Source organism: Canis lupus, chromosome 28 (genome assembly GCF_048164855.1).
Source record: "Canis lupus baileyi chromosome 28, mCanLup2.hap1, whole genome shotgun sequence".
In the NCBI taxonomy this organism is placed as follows: Eukaryota; Metazoa; Chordata; class Mammalia; order Carnivora; family Canidae; genus Canis; species Canis lupus.
Window position 1 is genome coordinate 27,967,731 of NC_132865.1, and position 21,911 is coordinate 27,989,641.

At 34.9% G+C, this 21,911-nt stretch overlaps 2 long non-coding RNA genes across 7 annotated transcripts in view; one reads left to right on the top strand and one right to left on the bottom strand.

The window, feature by feature from the left end:
• The window catches only part of LOC140620347 (uncharacterized), a 445,283-nt gene that overhangs the window by 289,757 nt on the left and 133,615 nt on the right, over positions 1-21,911 (top strand). The window lies entirely within an intron of this gene.
• On the bottom strand, positions 7,332-20,464 carry LOC140619994 (uncharacterized). Its single transcript, XR_012019750.1, has 4 exons — positions 20,105-20,464; positions 17,531-17,696; positions 12,224-12,448; positions 7,332-10,497 (listed from the first exon to the last, which is right to left on the bottom strand). It is a non-coding gene; the product is annotated as an uncharacterized lncRNA (long non-coding RNA).

Consider the following 21,911-nt stretch of genomic DNA (forward strand, 5'->3'; position numbering starts at 1 on the left):
TAGGTGAGCTGAGACTGTCCTTACCATAGTTTAATCCAAATCACCATTGGCTTCAAATGACTAGAGATTGAAATCAAGATGTTCCCTTCAGCAGGACTGGAGATCTAAATAAAGGAGACTTTTGATATCTTTTGTGCTTTATAACCCACCATCAGCTTTTAAGCCATGGGACATATCATGTTCTCAGCAGGCTGCCACTTGGTTGAGTTCTTGTTTGTATGCTTAACTCTCCAGTGTTGAGGTTTTTGTTCTTTAGGACACTGTCCCCTCATCCCCTGCTGCTGCCATGTACCCAGGTTTGGAAAGCTGGAGGGGCAAATTTGGGGAAGGCCTAAATTACCCTTCAGGAATTTTCCTCAGTTCTTTGGCTCTACCCCCAGCTTTGGCTGGCCCTGCCTGCCTGATCATCCAAATGGTCCCTCTTCAGCTCTTCTGCTCTCCCCCAGCCTTGGACAGTCACTGATTCCCACTTGTGGGGGATGGGATTGTTTTCCCTGCCCTCAACCTCCATCAGGCTCTTGGCTCTACCCAGTCTTCTATGTGAGTATCCAGGAAAGGCCCATGGGAAAGAGTTGGTGGGTAGGTGCAGATTCTGCATATGGCTGCTGCCCCCTTAATTATAACCTGTCATGCCTGTCCATATTGGCCCTAAAAGTTTCTGAATATCACAGTGACTTCTCTTTACCTTCGTCCTTCCCTCACTGTTCCTTCAAGAATGAACGTGGTTGTAGGAAGAGCTTGTCACTCTCTAGATTTCAGTTATTTAGGTTTCTTTGCATCATCAGGTCTGTGATGATTAAAAAAATCCATATGCATCTATGACTGTATAGGTTATTTGGGTTATTCCCATTGTTAGGATGGAAGGACATTATCCTCTGTCTCTAACCTCAGTGGAAGTGGAAGTCTCTTTAAGCACTTTTAATTGAGTTTTCTGGTACTTGCTGCCTAATTTATCCTAATCAGATCTATACTATATTTGAAATTGTTCTTCAGGATGAGAAAATCATTTTAATTACTTTTTTCCTGATTATAAAATTAACCTATTTTTGTTATAGAGAATACAAAAAATACTGAAAAATCACAAAGAGAAAAATAAAAATTACCCATAGTCACTACTCATAGATATTAAGCATTAATGCCATTTTGTTATATACCGTTTCAACTTTTTTCAGTAAAATGTATTTATTCATAGTTTAAAACAAAGCATGAAATTTTATAAACTACTTTCTATTTATGTAGGACTATATTATGCACATTTTCTGTATTATTAAATATTCTAAAAGCATGACTTTTAATGCAGTATTATATTTTATGATTTTTAAAGAACTTATATTTAATCAATCACATATTGGGCATTCTGAGTGTTTGGGCATTCTGAATGTTTCAGATTTCTCACAATGACAAATAGCCCTGTCATGAAAACTCTTATATACTGGAAAGGTTGAAACTTGTTGAAGGTCACATAGCTGGTTGGTGGCTGATCCTGCATCAGTTGTGGGGTCTACACCACTGTTCTTTCCTCTGCCTCTGCCCTTGACTCTACCACATGCTACTTGTAATGAAGCAATTGGAAGTGTACACTTAAAGTAATTCAAATTAAAAATAAAGATCAAGGAGTTTATTATGGCAAAAATCACAACCTAGTCTAAGATCCCAGAGTGTAAGAGGTCAGCAACTCAAGAAGAATCCAAGTAAGGAAATCTAGGGCTAGGCACAGTATCTGATTAAGTGTAATGAATGGACTTCTTTTAAGATTGCTGGGTCAGGCATAAAATGGATCTTAAGTGTAATCTGCTTGCACTCTCAATACCCACTGATTGATATCATCTACTTCTCTTATAGAGCACTCACCTTGCATTGCTTACTTTTCTTAACTGAGTGGAAACTTCATCTCTCTTTTCCCAATCCTTGCTTTCAGTGCCTTGTTTTAGGATCTCACTATTTCTATTTTTGATTATTGCAACAGCATCCTTATTGCATTTTTCAACAGTGGCCCGGTCTCCATCTAATTGATCTAATCATAGTATTTTCTCTGATTTAAATCCTGTAGTGTCTTTTTATAGATTTTAGTAAAAATCAAACTCCTAGCTTGCTACACAAGACTCTTCATGATCTTGTCCTTGCCTACCATGTTAGCAACATCATTTGCCAATACCCAACGTCGACCCTTCATCCAGTGAGTTTCCAGTTTCCCAAATAAATGTGTTTAGTTTCTCTAAGCATTTACCCGTACTCTACTAAATGCTTCGACCCTCCCTCCATCTCTCATGCCGTTGTTATTCTTGTTAATTTGCACTCCCCTTTTGAAACACAGCTCCAGGTTCATCTTTATTAGAAACAGTTTATAATCCCTGAAAATAATATAGATTCTTTACTCTCTGCTGCTCAAATATCCTTTTCGTACACTTATCCTAGTATCAATTGTACCATACTACAATTTCTAGGGTTTTTTTTGCATATGCAATAGTTTTGTTTTGACTTTATATTCTCAGCACTTAGCAAAGAGCCTGGATCCTAGGTATTTCTTACTCAATATTTATTGGAATACTATAATAATGGTAATATATTAATCCGAAAAAAAAGTGAAAGCGCCTAATTACCCAATCATCTACCCCCTACCCTCTCTACTCAAGCCTTTGACACATCAATAAGACAACCTGTCCATTATTTTCAGAATTATTAGGGCCAAAAATAAAAAAAATCATCCTTGATATATCTCTGTCTTCCATACTCATAACTTACTCCATCAGCAGGTCATGTTGGGAAAAATGTAGCATGATTCTATTTCTCATCCTTCTGTCATTCCAGCCTACACCAAGCTATTGTCAACTAGTCTTGGCTTCATACTAATCTCCCTGTCTCTCTCTCTCTTTTTTTTCCCAAACGCTAATATTTTCACCATAGTCTATCTATTCTTTACATAATATCTGGATATAGCGTTTTTAGAAATGGAAATCATTCCGTAGTTATCCAAGCAGTTTTACCACCATATTTCAAACTTTTTTTTTAATTTTTATTTATTTATGATAGTCACAGAGAGAGAGAGAGAGAGAGAGAGGCAGAGACATAGGCAGAGGGAGAAGCAGGCTCCATGCACCGAGAGCCCGATGTGGGATTCGATCCCGGGTCTCCAGGATCACGCCCTGGGCCAAAGGCAGGCGCTAAATCACTGCGCTGCGCCACCCAGGGATCCCTACCACCATATTTCAGATGAAATCCATAGTTCTCTGTAAACCTGACAAGGTCCTATGTAATTAGCAATTGCCTCTCCCTCTCAATCTCTGGTCATTTCAGCCACTCCAGACCTGGATCATTCCCGTCCAATTGTAGTGATTTTCTTGAAGTTCCTCAGTACATGCTGATCTTGATCTTACCTCAGGGACTTTGCATTTGTTGTGCCCTTGGCTGAAATGCTCTTCTTCATATCATTCAGGTTCCAGATCAGTGTATCGCTATAGGTCCCATCCTATCTGTGGTCTCATTCTCTAATCCTCTTATCTTCCTTTTATTTTTCTTTTCATAGCAACTTATCACTAGAGATTACACAATGTATACATTTTGTTTACTTTACTTGTTTATTTTCTGACTTTTCACTATAAGTTCCATGATTCCACAAACTTTGTCTTGTTGTACTAGTGATAAATATTTATCAAACATATAAATTAAGGATGCATTCAAGTCTAGGTTCTACTTTTTCTATACTTTTTATATGCTGTTTTATTGGAAGATCTTCTCAATTTTATGAACATGATTCCCTGTAAAAAATATGTAATACATCACAATATAGACACTCAGAGACATACACATAACTGATAAGTGTGTTTCACAAAACAGTACTTATCTTTACTATATGAAATGCATTCTCTTTTTTCTGTTCTGTTCTATTCCTCATAAAATTGATTTTACTTCGTAGTTATGGATTATAATCAGGGTTACTTCTTATGGCTTTGTAGGCAGCATCCTGCCAAAGAGGTTATAGCCAGATTTATGTATATATGTTTGTATCTACATAAAAGTAAGAGTGCAACATAGGCACATATTTGAAAGTACTTATTACATTAAATTTATTTTCAGAATAACAGAGTTATAAGAAAACATAAATTTAGTAAAGTTTTTCCTGCAAAATAGGATCTTGCTTTTTTATTCAACTAGAAATTTATTTTGAAATATTGGCTTAGCTTTGAGATAATATTCATTTTTTTAAAAATTGAATTAACTATAAAGTTAGTTCAAGCAACAGTTACACAAAATATTTTGTATGTAAGGAAAATAATTATAAAAAACAGGAAAAAAGTTGGTATTTTTGCTAAGAAAATGTACATGACAAAAACCTAAACATAAACCTAAGAATAAATGAAAGCCATTCTCTTGAGTTCTGATCTTGGCTTCTTTAGCCAGGAGTCCAACTCAGGGAGTAAGAAGATAGGTTTACCTTCTTTTTGAACTTGTCTTTAGAGGTAAGTCTGGCAGCATGGGGAGTGTACATTTAGGGGCTCTGTGGAAAAAATGACACTGATGAAGGAGGGTCAGAAAAGTTGAAATAAGGTCAAGGGATTATTTCTGTATCCCCCCCTTTTCTTAAGCCTGTAAATTTCACTTTGATTTGTCATGTTCATTCATCTTGTTGCATTTCTCAGACAGAACACTGGGGAACAGCAAAGAGAATTTTATTTATATAAATTAATGTGCTAATTAGCAGCAGTCTCACAGGTCTTGGAAAATCGCCCATTTCATTTTATTGCATATTAAAGATTGGGTGTCCCAACCCTTGTATGCCATTGGAAATGAAGAAATAACCCTACCAAATATTTTTGCCACTCCAAAGGGAAATGTTAAATATAGTGGCCTCACGCTCATTTTCTGAGTGCTTTTTAGTAGCCTTTTTTTTTTTTTCTATTTGTGCCTTTAGTCTAGAATCTCTCTTTTTCTTTTTTTTTGGGGAGGGGGGGGAGAGACTAAAGTCCTGTAACATTTTAGCTCTTGAGTCTTATTATATCAATCAACAATTGTGTTTATGTTTAAAATAGCATGTGTGTATGTATGTGTGTATATATATATATATATATTCTGATATTCTGATATTTATATATATATTCTGATGTGTGTGTATATATATATATATATATATATATATATATATTCTGACATATCCAGAAAAAAGTATTATGCTAAGAAACAAATAAACCACATAAAAATGCATAAATATGAAACTCAAAGGCTGGAAAATTTTAATTAGTATTTTAAATTTTTGGATGCCATCCCTTTAAGAGATGAATTCCAAAAGGTTGTATTCTCATCTGGGATCTATCAGTATTGAGCGAACAATCTTCATCAGCTAACTGAACTTTTCTTCATTTTGATGATTGCACAATGAGTGAAATATTTGTCTTTTTCATATGTCAGAATCATATTTTGGAAAGAAATAAAAAGTGCTTTAGTTCTATTGGAAAAGCTCTGAACTTCCGTAATTCAATGATACACTCATGTGATATTCACTACCACCACACACACAAACTCCAACTAAATGAATACATATGAATGTTAGTTATTATTTAATACCACATCAAATACTAAATTGATACAAACATACAATTTGTTTCTGCCCTTCCCTCTTTAAGATTTAGAACAACTGGCCTGGTTCATTTTTCAATTTTGTTTCCTTCAACTACTGCCCAAGAGGAGGATTTTTTTCTACATCTCTTAATGACTCCTTTCTACCAAAATAAGCACAAGACTCTTTTTAACAGATAGGTGGTTTGTGAAGTTGGTTTGTGAAGTTGAATCACAAAATAGCCTAGGCCTTCTGGAAAACTCAATTCCTGATTTTTCTTCCCACAGGTAAGTCTTAGTGACCACTGATGAGAAGGATGTCCTATCCTCTCTATCTCCTCTATGTCTTTGAAGTTGAAGGAATGTTTTTGTGTTGAACTATCTTAAATAGTTCTTGTGTATCCCAGAAAAAGAAACACAGCATTTTAATGATCCTTTTTATCTTTTGTGAAATAGAAAGAACACCAAAGAAAATGTCACGCAAAGGGTAGGAGATGAAAGCAATGATTATGGCACATAGAAGTGTTACGTTTCCATAGGTCTATAGGATCATGAGTGACACAGCACAATGCAAAAGGGGTAGGTACACTTCTGAGATGGTCTCATTCCTCTTCCTGCCAATCAATCAATCAATCAATCAATCAATATCCAGAAGGAAAAAGGTAAAAGAATACTATAGAATAAAGAGCACTACACCAATCATTGTGTTATGTGACCTTGGTGCTGGTCTTGGCTCTACCACAAAAGACTTACTTCAATTCAGGCCAAATTGTTTCAGTTCACTGGCACATGTCCTTTCACCTGTAGAGTGAAATGGCTGGCTTCAGTAAGTCCTCAAGTCCATTTTAGTTCCATGATTCTGTAGCTGTATGTTTATGTCTCAGAGACTATATAAACTGTTAACAAATTTCTACATATTGGCTATTGCAAACCATTAAATAAACCATGAAAAACAGTAGTGGAGAACTTTGCCTTCAATGCTAGGGTAGACAGAGTTCTCTAAAAAATATTATATAATAAAACTGGCAAGATAAACAAGCAGCTTGGTAACTCTTTCAATTTTTGTGTTTAAAATATTCTAGAGTTGAAATAAAGTAGTTCTCCTCTGTTAATAGCTATGTGCAGTAGACAGCATGATTTAATATAAATACTGTCCAGGGAGGAAAAAAACAAAGGAGATCCTATAGAAATGATAAGCAATAGGCTCGCAGCTTTTTAAAAGCTATTGCATACTTTGTTCTGTTTTAAGTCTTTTTTTCTAAAAGCCAATCGAATGAGGACTATTTGGAAACATCAGCGTTAGCCTACCAGACAATGGCATTTGCTTCTTGAATTATTCTATTAGATTCTAACCTTGGCACAGTATAACCCTTTTGCTGAAATATTTATAATTGCCTAGTAACATGGGAAATAAACAATTTATTCCTATTATCTGTGTGCATGTTTTGATACAGAAGAAGCAAACTGTGAATGACTAGATACTAATAAGATCATGGAATGTCCCCAGCTTGTCATAATGGCTAGTAACAAATATTTGCATGAAGCCTTGGTTATCCAAATATTCCTTGTGAAGAGTGTGGCTGAGTGGGTTTGATTTCTCTAACCTTGCAGAATCATTTTATTCTATTGTTCCTGTGATAGATATGTAGGGTAATGTAGTCCAAAGCCTCCAGGCAATGCATGAATTGAATATTTGCTATTTATGTAGCATGTTGTTTCTGAAGCGTCTAATTTGGGAGTGATTTAGTAAATACAATCATCAAGAATGTGGTCATGTTTTCCCTTTAGTTTTGCATAGGGGATTTTGAAAGAGTCTCCCTTCCCCCAATCATCTGTAAGAAAATGGGAAAAATAGTCTAACTTAACACTTGTATTTTGAAAAATGGGATGAAAAATAAGACATATATATTTTTGGCAGTAGGGTCATGGAGTTTGAGGGAAGAAAATGGTTTCAACTATATGCAGAGATCCACATTATGGAATAGCTGCATTTCTATGCTTAGCTTTATTCCACCATCAGAAAAACTCAAATTATCACACAAGAGTGCTAACACTAACTTACCTTGATTAAAAAGATCATTTTTGCAGGGCACACATGTATTGCTATGGACATTATCTGCAAACTGATCGTAACACCAAAAGCAAAAGGCCTCATTGCAAGTCAGAACTATTTTAATTTAATGAACTAATATTAAAAAGAGGCACATAATCTATTTCTCACCGTCTTTTAGCAGGAAAAATATTCATTAAGGAAAATCTATGCTATTGTTAGCAACATAAACAGAATTCCAAATAAGGAAGAACACAATGACCATACCGAAAGACCTTTGGTTTCCTTAAAGAATTCCCTGGGAGCTTGTCCCTGTGGCAGGGGGCCACCCCCCATCACAGCTGTCCCAGCCCCCTCCCTGGCATTGCTACAGTGCTGGTGAGGGCTCCAGAGACAAGTTTGCTGCTAGCTACCATCACTGCTGATAGTGAAGGGGCACTAACTGTTCTGGAAAAGTTTTGAGTCAGCTCCAGTTTGGTGGTTTCAAAACTTGACCTAATTTAGTCTTGATTTCTTTTTTATTTCCTCTCGAAAAATGTATCTTTTCATTGTCAAGGAAAAAAAAAACTCCACCATAGCCTAACTGAGTTCTAAATCTCAGTTGTGAATTGCATTGAACGAGCTAAATACTACGATATCAAGAAAAAGAGACAATATTTTTTCTTCTACCCCTCTATGGAGTAGGGGGTATGTCCTAAGACATATTAGAAAAATTCTTCACGTTTTACTGAACGTGTAAAGGTCACCAGTAAACTAAGTGACCTTGAGCAAAGTCATCTTCTACTTCTGGGTCTTGGTTTTCTCATATACAGAATATGGGATTAGAGGAAATTATTGAATCCTCTCTTGCTCTGAAAATAACCTACTGATCCATCACATTTTTATAACTTTGCCTGATAATGTTTGGTGTTATAGGAAATGTATAGGAAATCTGAAGGAGTGGAGGCAGCTTGGCCTAAAAGGTTCAGAAAATTCTTGAGCCTTAACTATAGAGGTGGTTCTTAGAGTTGGTTTTTAAGCTCTAATGGCTAAGGGACGAAACAACATATTAACAAATTACAAAGATTTTTCAAGGCACATTTACAAAGATTATCTCCGAATGAAATTTTAGATTCCTCCATTTAAGCCAAATAAAGCAACAGAGAATTAAAAAGAGGAATTAAAATATTCCACATAGTTACCTTTTAAAATACCCAAACCTACACATAAGAAATTGGCCCAGAGGAATATATTAACGGGTTTGATGGCTTCCTTGCCAAGACAGTGTCTTATATAATCTATGGACATTTACCTAATTTAAGTAAGTCAGTAGATAAAATGTTAATAATTGTATATTGATAAATCTAATATTACCAAGTTTTTGTTTTGTTTGTTACTTCTTTTCCATGATACATTGAAATATATTTGTTCTTTCATATTCCAAACTTTTGTGGTCAAAAGTAACAATTTCTCCCAGCAAAATATTTCCCTGGAATAGGGAGAGAGTCACAGAAAATAAGATACTACATCTGAAAATGATTTTATTTTACAATTAAAATTAGTTTAGTATACCCTTTAATCCAACTTTTATTCTACATTGATTTTAACCCCTAAGTTAAAGATTATTCATAGAGAGAAAGCACTAATGTGACTTATAGTCACTACATCTAAAATTTTGTAATCGTATGTTTTGCAATAAATAGATGTGTGATAATTAATTTTGTGGAAATGTTTTAGATGCACAAATCTGAAATTGGAGACTCAGAAGGCTGTCCCCTTCAAATAGTAGAGCTCTTAAGCCAAGAGTAGCCTTGATCAAAATATTACTAAAAGGAATTTTTGAAATTTTTTTCACAATCTGTAACATATTCTTTAAAGTACACAGACTGCCATTAAAGTCTGAGAATCCTTTTTTCTTTAAGAATTATTTTGGTTCAAGAAACAATGATAATTTATTCTGAGTCAAGTCTAATGTATAAACTGGGTATTCCAAACAAGATAATGCCATTTTAGGGGTCAAAAATAATGATGGTAAGGTAAAAAGAGTGACGTTCTTGTGTGACTAATGGAAGAAATGCCCAAATAAAAGACTCTGTAGGCAAAACCCAATGAGTTGGAACCAAGTGTAAAAGCTCTCTATTTATAAATGGCAAATCTGGAAGAAAATAACCAACTGGTCGGGACCCAAGCTACAGAATATACTGTTAGCTTCAGTTTCTAACTACTCTGGTTATAATTTTTTTTCTCTTTCAAGATGTAAATGCAGCAAAAATCATATAAAGTGTTGCCATAAAGTAATGAGTATGTATATTAAAAAAGTAGCAAATTAGTGTGCATAGACCCAAGTGTATATTGTCTTTCGAATGAGGTATATTGGAGCCCATCCTTCCAGTTCACCAAAACTACTCTTTGTTCAAAATTTATTTTGAAATTCATCTTTCAGAATAATCTTCTGAATATGTTCCTGATTCACACAAGAAGACTGGCCACATGATTATATCACCCAGGCTCCTATAACCTTTCTCTTCTTTTTCTTTCTCTTCTTTACCTAAAACAAGCTAGGTCACCTATCTGTTCACCAATACTGTCCCTGAATGATAATACAAATTCTCTCAATATATGATAATTGGAACTCATTACAGATTTGTAAACAGGATGTCCATCAAGAGAGTAATTTTAAAGAGAAGAATGGCCATACAAATGGAATGGGTACAGACTCTGGAGGTGATGCCTCTGAATGAAAAGATTGATTTGAAAATGTAAGTTTGGGTCTGTTTGTAAGATTGGTGCCTCATTACTTTATACTCAAACCTCATATGTTTTCTATCATTTTGGTATCCCAAATCAGGAAACAATTATATGGTACATGAATGGGGATCTGCCAGTGGAATTGCTTGTAGCATCTTAGAAGGAAGTAACTAAATGAGGAAAAAGAGAGAGAGAAAGAGAGAATTTAGTGAGTATTTTAAAAGGACTGGATATATTCTACAAGATTAAGATATGAATTTGTAATTCACACATATGTTCCCTTAGAAAGACAAAGATTATATTCTCAAGGAATTAGCCTCATGTGAAAACACTAGCATTTCAAAGAGTTCTATCACATATCATATATGAGGTATGGGGGAAAAGTGGGAAGTGGAAACATTCCTTGAAATGTTCTAAATCCATGAGGTATAGAAGGTAATTAAATTATCCACAAAATAAAATTTAACTTCCTGGTACAAAATAAATTGGAAAAGAACAATCTCCTTTTACACCCCCAAGGAAAACAGGAAAGAACATCTTTAGTTTTCACTTTCCTTCAAATTTAGTAGTGCTCATTCTTCAATTTGATGATTTGCTGGGGAAAAAAAAAGGAAACTATTACTTTTTTCATTAACTGAAGAATGAGCACTGTGTAACTTTACAAAATGAGGGTTGAAATAAAATGGATACTCAAGCTTAGACCCTTCCTTTGTATTTGGGCTCATAATTTTGTCTTTCCTTTGCATGTCTGGAACTCACATGATATCAAGTGTATCCTAATTTCAGATAAATTAATATATTATGCAATCTTCTTAACAAGCAGAGATTTGATTATTTTTTCATATTAAAATAAACCAGCAGAAACAACTCAGAAGGCACAGCTTAGGACATACTTGTTTTTATAGAATCATTTAAATTAACCCTGTTCCCCTTTGCAAGCATGGATATATCAAACCATGTTTCTAAGTATATCCTGAGCACTTTGCTTTGAAAATAAACTCCAATGAGAAAGAGCACAATTAATACTCCATCTAGATCTTCAACATGCAAATACTATATGTTTTGGCTCTCTAAAGTAATGGAGTCAGGATCATTTTATAGTTGAAACATGTGAGAAACATTTGACACTTGTAATCAAGACTTCAGAGATGCCTGCGTGCATTATTTTAAATACTTTCTGCATCTGTGATAATTTCTACTTCTCCATAGACATTGATGCTTTCCTGCCCACCGTTCCCTGTCAACACACACACACTACACCTCCCAAAGTAAATAAGATGATCAATTAAGCAAAATAACTGTTCAATTAAATACCAGAAAAATCAATCAACTTGTTAAATTGATCATCACACTTATTTCAAGATATTCCACCATATCTTTAGCATTAAGTCATTTCAGTCAATTAGGACAATCAGTGAAAGAGGAGAAAAAAATATTTGCCCATATGTCAGAAATCCTGTGTAATAATGACTGGGGATTTGTTGGTTTTTCGGCAAGGTGTTCCTAAATAACTCCAAAACTCCTATTGATATAAATCGAACCATTGCTTTCTTTGGGGGAATTTTTTTTTTTTCAGTGAAAAAGTTGGCCAGGAAAAGAGATCTTTATGTTAACCTGAAATGTTAAGTCTACCAAAATGGGCACCTTGTTTACACACCTCATGCACATTTTCCTCATTATTTCATTTAGCCATTCTTGTGACTTTGCTTCTCACTACATTTTAAGGTGACTATACATATATCACACACACAAATATCATCTCAGCATACAAAACAACAAGGTCATCTGAAACAAATATGGAATTCATAGCTATGTGTCCTTTTCAAATGATATTTGCAAATGGTTGCACTACATATCTGTGGTTTCCTCTAAATAAATTTAAGATTATAGCATTACCTTTTTAAACCTGCAGATTCTTCTTTCTGTAAGCTTTGGCTCCAGCAAATCTCAGCTATTCTTATTACAGCCCTTTCTCACATGCTCCCAAGTGAGGAACGATTTGCAAAGCTTTTTGGCAAGGCGTGTTGTTAAAGCTGAGCTCTTCATCTGATAAACATTTTCACTATAATACAGTGTTTTTTATTTTTATCTTTTGTTTTAAATAACTGACCAAATTCTAAACTGTAAAAAGAAAAAGAGAGAAAAAGCCAAAGGTGATTATTATTTTCACCAAAGTAGTCACCATAATATTGTTCAAATAACAAATTTCCTTTCTTGCTTCCATACAAGAGATCTAGCTAACATTTTCATATGATTGGCTATCATATAACCTTTACAGTTTTGTTTACAAAGGGCATACAGTGATGTGGGAATGTTCTAATAACATGCTTTGGAACAAAAGAGCTGGCTATTATATTAAATAAAATTTGTAATATAAATTTTTATAAAAAGCAAAATCCTGCAGAAAAAAAAAAAAGACTGGAAGGAAATATTCTAAAATATATCCAGTAATTGCCTATGGTTGTTAGCATTGTAGACAATTTATTTTCTATTTTACATTTTTCCTATTTTTCCAGATTTTATAAAAAGGGTTAAAAAAGAAAAAAAAAAGAATTACAAACATGTTTATCTTTGAACAAAAAAGGACTCAGTGAAAAACTTTTAAAATGCTATTTCTCTGTTAAAGGCAAGAGAGACATAAATGCTTTTTTTTAAAGACATGAGAAAAAAATTTCCTAACAGATTCAAATGATTTGAGACTAGATAATGTGTGTGACTTAGAGTCTCTGAGAGTAGATTCCTAATTATAGGGAAAATTATATTGACCAAATACTACCTAGAGAGTGTGTTGATATTTTAGAGTTCTTGTTTGACAATGCTATTATTATCCTGTGATAGTTTTGTTTCTTTCATGTGGATTTTTAGGGTAGCATTTAACTAAAGAATTTATTTACTTGTGTCACAAATAAAAAATTTTACATAAAGCTAAAGATAATTTTTAAAATACCAAAGTCTTTTCCAGATATATTTTTAAAAAATTCTTCGCTCATCAGCAGAATTCTTTTTCTTGAATTACATTCTATAGTTTTCTAGTTTTGAGATATCACCCATATATTTGGTAAGAAAATTGTTAAAGGATTTTCTTTTCAAGTGAAGATAATAGTATTCAGGTTTTAATATGATTAGCAATTCTGTATTACTTTCATTAAGAGAAATCAAGGTTTTACAACAATTTAATTTTTTACAGAAAAAAATTATATATCTTCCTTATACATGCTTCTTGTTCTTTTACATAGATTAAAATGGAATTTATAAAGAATGTTCAGTATTGATCATATTGTTTAAAGGCATACATAATAATTTAAAACTCTTTTCTGAAATTGTATGCAGAAAATAGAGGAAACAGAGAGAGAAAAGGCAAGTAAAAATGTTCCTGAGTTCAGTTGTGCAGTGTGTACTCAGCAATTTAAAAATACTAATTTTGTTCCATTTAATGGTAAAGAAATATTTCTTTTCCCTCCCTTGCCTAAAGGTCATCTATAATTGAGGACAAGTTAGCAAGAGTCCAGAGGCTGAGTATGGCTTTGATCTAGGTGTCCAGCCTTTCTAAGTGCAAATCATTCTGGGCAGAATGGGAGGAGTCACATCAATGAATTGGTTGCCTTATTAAAGGTTATCAAGATCCCCTCTTTCCTCTTCCCTAGCCTCTTCCCTCCGCCCACTCTTTGTGAGCACCTCTGCATTTCTGTAGCACTTTTACTTTGTCTTGCAGAAATTGTATTCAGATATAATATTAAGCCTTACACCTGTTCTTCATTATTTTCTCTTGGTTCCTCCAATTTTACTCTGAGATTCATGTCATGTGTTTTCATCTCTGACCACCTTTATCAAATCATTTAAAAACATATATAGCGCATGTTATTTGATTTTGGATCAGCAGAATATTCTCATTCTCAAAAAGGAGTATGATACAATTTGTGATTCATTATAATGCTTTCATTCAAGATTTAGGGCAATAATATTGGTAATATGGATTTTCTTTTAGAATATAAAGAATAGCACTAAATGTTCCAAATTGGAATATATCCTGGAAAAATGTTAGACAGATACATGTAGGGCCTAGTACATTTATGGACTTCTTTGGTAATATTTTTATGTTTTTACTTATAAAAATTAATAAAAAGATGAAAATTATTCTAAATAGCCTTTTACCAATTATTTAGACTGCCTTGTACAATTTGAAAACTTGGCAGTAATTTTATCAAACATCTTATAAATCATTGTCAGAGTAATGTTAAACAGTCATTTTGAATTACACTATAACCAATTATTTTTATAATCAAATATTTCATCAATTATAAAATGCATTAATTTTTTATTCCATTTAGGTAAAAATAAGTGAGCTATTTCCAAAAGCCATGCTTCTTGTAGGTGCTTTTGCATGACCAATTTATGGTCACAAAATTTTGCACTTTTTTTCTAGTAAACAAAAGTCTTTTTCATTGAAGTATTGACAGTCTTAAGTTCAATTTCCATTACCATTTAATCAACTGAACAGATTTACAAAAACACTTTAAATATTGTTCTGGAGTTAAAGAGATGATAATGATAGCTATACATTTCTTTCAAGTGATGTCTTAAAGTTATACAGCAAATTCTTTTGGAAAAGAATAAATCCTTGTGACAAACTATAGTTACTTCCATTTTATTTCTTCAGTGATTCCGTCATCTTAAAGAGTCTACTAAATTTTGCATTTAAAATGACTATAGATTTTTTGTGGTATAAAGTGAGTGCTTACTATTGCCTACTAAAATTACAATATGTATTTTTTGTATTACGTACCTTTCTTTTGGGATAATTCTATTTCATTTAACACACTGTTTCTACAATATGTTTAATAATAACAAACCTCTAATTGCTCATATGTCTGTACTATGTGGTTACAATAAAATATAATTTAATGTAACACTGTGTGAACCATACTTCAATGAAAAAAGCTAAAATACAATTTGAGTATATGTTGAATGATTTAGTTTATAGGTTTATAATTTTTTCACTATTTACTGCCAATGTGAATATTTTTATATCATGTGCCATGATCATTTTTGTGGTAACATCATGAAGCATCAAAATAAATTTATTGCCCTTAATCAGTTATGTAAAAGCAAACCTCAGGGTACATAGAAAATAATTATATTTATAAATGACTCTGTACATTATTATATTTATATATAATTTTTATTCTTAACATTTTGAATAACAAATTCTTTAACCTTTAAAAAAATCTATCAACATAAAACGTCTATTTACTTTTTTAATCATGGCAGGACTATTTTCTAGAGCACTCTATCTTAAAATTGAACGCAATATTGCTATTGAATAATATTAAACTTAATTGAAAATAAGTTTTCATTTTAAAAAATTCCTGGCACTTTTCTATTTTCTAATAAAATATTGTTTCATTTTTATGGCACAATAATTAATCACTTTTGCTCGTGTAGCCTGATCATACGTTATATCATTTAGTCTTAACACTTGCTTTCCTGTAAATATCCAATTCTAATGCTAACAAGTAGAAAGAGCTTTTGAATATAATACTTTATCCACAAGAAAAATTATTCTTGGCTTTGTCTGACTGTCATTTATAAAGCAAGAGATGGTTATTTTTCCAAACATGTGATCAATAAGTGTCCATTTTCATATCATTGTTAGTAATAGATGCAATCTCATTTAGGAGCAAGGCCATTTTAACATAAGTGTATCCTAGTATAAAAAGAAGCTTGTCACACTCCTCCCTAATAGTGAAGGATTTCAGTTCCCCTTTATGCAGACATTTGCACCTAGTATTTTCCAATTCTGTAATGCAAACATTCACGGAGAGGTTAAATACAATGTTGGCTTTGCAATATGTATGCAGAAGAGCTGCACGCATTTTGCACAGGCTTCGCTGAATTTAACCCTGGGTCAACAGACATGTTTAAATGTGGACTTGGACATAAATGGTGCCTACCAAAAGAAAGTTAAATGAGTGTAAGTTTTTATAAAATGTTACAATTGATAATAAGAACAAGATCTCAAAGGGGGGGGGAGGATAAAAGATGGGAACTGATGTTCCAGAATCACTTGGTTGCACATGTATTTCATCTTTTTAATTTGGTTACTACACCAAATCACAAGTGGCCAAACTGGAGTTACAACTATCCACTAACATTTTCTTTCCTACGTTCCTGATATGTTCTCTCACTTTCCAACTCTTCTATTTCCAGGCAGTTGTACCATATGAAACTGACAGCAATTGTTCTGATTCATGGTTTAGGAGGAGTAGCTGATTAATCCCATGTCAGCAGTCTTGACCCTATGTGGAAAATAGAACCTCAGACGGCCCACTCAACAATATATCAGGGAGTAGAGTGGTGTGGCTTGCCTTGCTCTCAAATGTAATGAAAGTTTAGGGCAATACTGAACGGTGATTTGATCCCCCCCCCCCTTTTAACCTACATTTCAAAGGAACATTCTGGCTTGGGGTGGTGATGTAATGAGGGAAGGGAATGAACAATTAAGATTCTGAGACAAAATCTTATATTTCTAAATATTTCATTTGCATTTTCCATGAAATGCTTTGGACCATGTTTTTTCCTTAAGCATAATTATTGATTAAAAAAAAATTAGCTGGTCGTATGTGTTTATTTTAAACCTTTAAATTTCAACCTTGGCATTTTATCCCCTCTTTAATGACTATAAAATGCTCTTCCACCTTCTGTGCAGAGATCTAATTGTACTTATTATAAAATAATTGCAAATAACTCCAAATTTTAGAATCATGTTTAATATGCTCAATTTTAAAGAAAAATGTACATGTTATATTTTAAGCACAGAAGACAAGCTTTGAGGAACCCATTTAATGTTTAAGATCTCATTTTTTTTTCCACAAAAGCCCTAACCTGGGCATGTATTTCTGCCATGAATTAGGAGAAAAACCTCGTACTCTGTATTATGTCCTTGGAACTTATGATTAAAATAAAGGGATAAAGTGGAATTACATTTTTTTAAAGGGGACCATGTGGATGAAGGCACTAATGTGTGAATTTTATTTACAACTATAAAGCAGATTGAAATGCCAAAGCAACTTGAAAATCTGTCAAATAATGCTAAATCTTAAAGCACAGGGTGCTGTAAATGGTGGTCACACAGTACAAGTCGGATTTTAGTACTGGAAGCCATGCACAACTAGTAAAAGGAAAGGAAAAAAACACCACAACTACCTAGCATAACTAGATAAAGCTGAAATGTGCTGAAATCTTCCCGTGCAAACTGCATAATAGCACTTCCAACGGCCCCTCTTCTGTCACCCACCGTAACCATCAAGCCTCGATTCTGCTGCAGTCAGGTGAACGGCCGCAGAGCTCTTATGGTTGGCTGCATAGAATTCTGAGGAAAAACACATTCGTACAATTTTTCCTTGGACAATAATAAACAGTAATTTTTGGTACATTTAGATTTTTTTTCCTAAAGAAACTTGAAACGAATTATGCAAGATTTCCTTATGCATCTTCCTAAAGTGAAGGTTTTATTTTGACCGAATCCTTCACTGGGAACGTGCAGCCCTTTGATCAAATAACATTTGCATTTCTGTATGGGGTAGGGTTTTATGTTCTTTTCATACATACTGTCTACTACGTGTATCATGTTGGTTTATGCTAGTCACCATTTAAAACACTAGGTACCAAGTGTTGCCTTGTGAACAGAATCCATATGTATAAGCAGAAGACAATAGAATCGTGTATTTTAAAATTCAAAATTAATAGGTCTTTTGAATGAGACATATTTTTAGTGTGGGTATTCTAAACATTATATGCTCAGACACAAAATGCAATAGTTTGGTTTTTCAACGCTTTATCTTCAGATTAGCCCTGTCTCATATATTAAAAAAAAAAAAAAATGCTTCTCAAGGCTTTTCTTCAGAGCCAAGCACTCTGCACATACCATCAAGGTGGGTAGAATTAAAAAATAATCATAAAACAAGCCGTAGGTTACATCATGCTGTCCAAAGAGTGCTTAAACATGAGGCTCCGGTTTTGTGAAAAAGTGTCTTTTGAGGGATCAGCAAGCACCTGCATTGTCTACAAAAATGAAAGAATTACTAAGTGCATGTGTGTGAAGTGATTTTTATCTTCACCTTTTTTTTTAAAGAAGGCCACAATTTTTTTTTTTTTTTTATTGCTGCAAGGAGAAATGTTCTTCTACCTTCCCTCAAAAAGCTGGTAGAAAACAGTTTTCCCTTTTTCTCTGATTTCGAAGGCATCTTTCCATAAAGAAACAGCAAAACCTTGTCTGCTTCATTTATCCACGTGTGGCTATTAAAACTGCGTGAATCTCAAAGGCATACAAATACCTTGTCAATAAAGTAGTAAATTAAACAACCGGCATTAAAAAAAAAAAAATCTTCCAGAGAATTTTCTCATTAGCAGCCAACTATTTTGGGTGCTTTCAGTCTTAGAGCTTTAACATTTGGTAAAATTTAAATAATACAGGCTTTGGGTTTATGGAGAAGTATAACAGACATTGAGTGAACTCATTCATTTTGTCATTTTTCAGAACATTTCAATTTAACTTAGTTTCTCTTAAAAGAACAACAGCTTTATTTACTAGGTTTCACATAGCACATTCTTCTCAAAAATATGATTTAAGTTTGCGTTTTGAAGCACTGTGATAGTGTTCATCAAAAATAAAAGCTAAGCAGAATACAAATTACATATCTCTCAATCAGAGAGAGTTTAGGCTCTAATGTCAAGAATATATTACGGGAGGAGAGCCTTTTTGTGTCTTCCCTAATCGGATGGTTCTTTCTGCTTTTCCTCACCTACTGAGCGAGGCAGCATGTAGTATCTATGAAGAAGCTTGATGTTTCTTAGATAATATGGTTTGGAAGATGCTGTTTGCAAGCTTATTTGCTTCTGTGTTGTGTTCATAAGCAGGAGAATATAATTCATTTCTGCATATCTGCTAGACTGGACAAATCAAGGTGACAATCCGTGGTTAGCTCTGTCAGGCCCTTTGTCCTACTGCTGCTGTGAATGGAAGTACAATGGGAGCAAAGTGGAATATATAAGAGTCCAGCTGCCTTGTTGTGACAGCCCAGTCCTCCCATTGCAGTGTGTCAGCTCATGTTTGTGTACCGGTAGCCAATCCATAAGATGACAATGCAAATTGTGTGAAAAGTCTTCTATAAGATAACAAATCATGTTGGGGGTTGAGGTACAGGAGGAGAGGGAAAGGGGAGGTTGGACACATGTCTTGGAAAAATAATGACCCGTAAAAGGTTATATTTTTGGTACAGTGATTACATTCAAATGCAAGGCCCTTATCCCAATTCTGGCATGTGTCTCAAAGACGCAGGTAGGCGCTTACACTTAAATCTATCATAGCATTTCTGCGCGCAAGGTTCTGCATTAATGTTACTTTTAGGGCTGTTTATATTTCATTTACGCATGCAATTAATCATCTTTACTGTGTTGATGCTACTGGCGTCAGCAGTGTGACTTAATTAAATTTGAAATTATAGTACAGTAAATATAGGCTTCCAACTAGCCAGTCCAAATTAAATGCTGTGGTCTATTTCTTACCCATGGTGTTTTCCAATTTAAGTGTTCATTTGAAAGGTTACATTTCAGACTCAAATCAGTGTGTGTGTGTGTGTGTGTGTGTGTGTGTGTGTGTGTGTGTTTGGACTTAACTGTTGCTAAACTAGAAAAGCTCCCCTTCAGATGGGTCCTTTATTCCCATCTATCGATGATCGCTGTGCTTGGTACATTTGCTCTCTGTATTCCCTACACTACCTGGAATATTTATCTGCTCAGACGCCCACTGTTCTTTAGGGAACGTCTTCACCCCCTCCAGCCATTTGCTGCGACGCCTCAGCCCTGAGCTGCTGAGAAGGCCTCGCCTCCATTTTGTGTCCGGCTGGCGATCAGGTGATCAGCCCACAAGATGGACGTTCTCAGCTCTGCCGGCCCCACGGCTCTCCGATGGGCCGTTTCACCTGTTTGGAAGCCCAGGCAGATCGGTTTACTGTTGATCGTGTTAAACTGGCCCCGGAAGACTGTTCTTATGATGTCAAATAAGTGACTCTTGCTCAGGAGCAACCTTGGCTGCCTGAGCCCTTTGTGGTGTTATCACCTGGGACTCAGCCCACCTGCCAGACGTGCGGCTCGGCTCTGCCCACCCGACAGGGCGAACCCTCGAACCCATTCATTCACGGTTCCAACGGGAGAGCCAAGCTCTAAAACCCTGCTACCCAGATCTCTTTGGGTGTCTACATGTCATGCATTACAGCCCTCTCCAGACAGCTCGGACGGTGTCTGGCCAGGTGTCTGACCCGAGAGGCAGTCGCTGTCCCGGCATGTGCACAACGCAGGGCTTGAACGCCGGCGGGTCTGCCGTCCGTAAAGTGCAGCACAGGACTCGTGTGTGAGAAGCACAAGCCCCCGCCCCCCCCCCTTTTTTTAATGCAGTGCTGCCTTGTCTGCACTTTTTGAAATTGCATATTTATCAGTTCATGAATTATTTATGAGATTGGAAAAGTGGGGGGGGGGGTGAGGCAAGAGGATGAGGAAGAAGAGCATACAAAAAAAAAAACGTATGCTTGCAATACTTGGGCTAGGAGGTGCTTTCAATGTGCGTGCTAGCAATTCTGCTCAAGGATAGCTGTGCTTTGATTTTTTTTTTTTTCTGTATGTCATGTTTAGATTCGGTGTTGTGTATTTTGGTGTTTAAAGATTGTGGTGCTGCGTTGTCTACTTCTTCCTGGGTGAATTCAGAGAAGTGCCGTTTATTTGAAATTAGGTGAAAATAGGGACTGAAATGAACAGAGCGTCTCAAAAACTTGGAAAGTGTGGAGTATTTAATAAATTTTAATCTTTTGTCTGTCAGCCTCTATTGTCAAGAAGAGCTGACAGATCGAGGATTAATGAAATGTTTCATAAATTAGAAATGAAACTATCAGCAGAATGTCCAGAGTAGGACTTAAACATTGCCCGGACAAGAGCTTTGGGCCAGTAGAATAGTCCATTCTTAAATCCAATCCTTTTTTCAGTCACATGGGGCAAAAATAAACCTCTCATATGCACTGGCTGAAAACGTATCCTCAGCTTCTTTCATTAAATAAATCAGTGTTGTCTACACATTTCCAACATGTTGGGATTTTTCGCTCTTATTTCTCAGAAGCAAACTGAAAACAAAAGGAACAAGGAAAAAGGCTCAGAAGTGACTTTAAAACCAGGAAACTCAATGTGAAGAGTTTCGCTAGAGAGTATAAACATTTCACAGGTATAATGTGGGATTTTAAGTGTCCTATTCCCAGAGCTCTTCACGGGGGCCCGTGTGTACTGGGGTGGGAGGTGTGTGTGGGTGTGTTGGGACAGGAAGGGGTGGCCCTATTTAGGACTGTGCTGTAACTTCCTATTATCTTCCACAATATAACATCACGATGAGTCAGTCATCAATCCCCGCATCTAACACTCACTGTTAAAGATAAATGAATAGTCTAATATTAAATGGTAAAAACACTGTCTTGTTCTTAATTCCCACAGATTTTTTTTTTTTTTTAATTTGAGCATGCAACACAGGAAACGTGCTAGCCTAAAA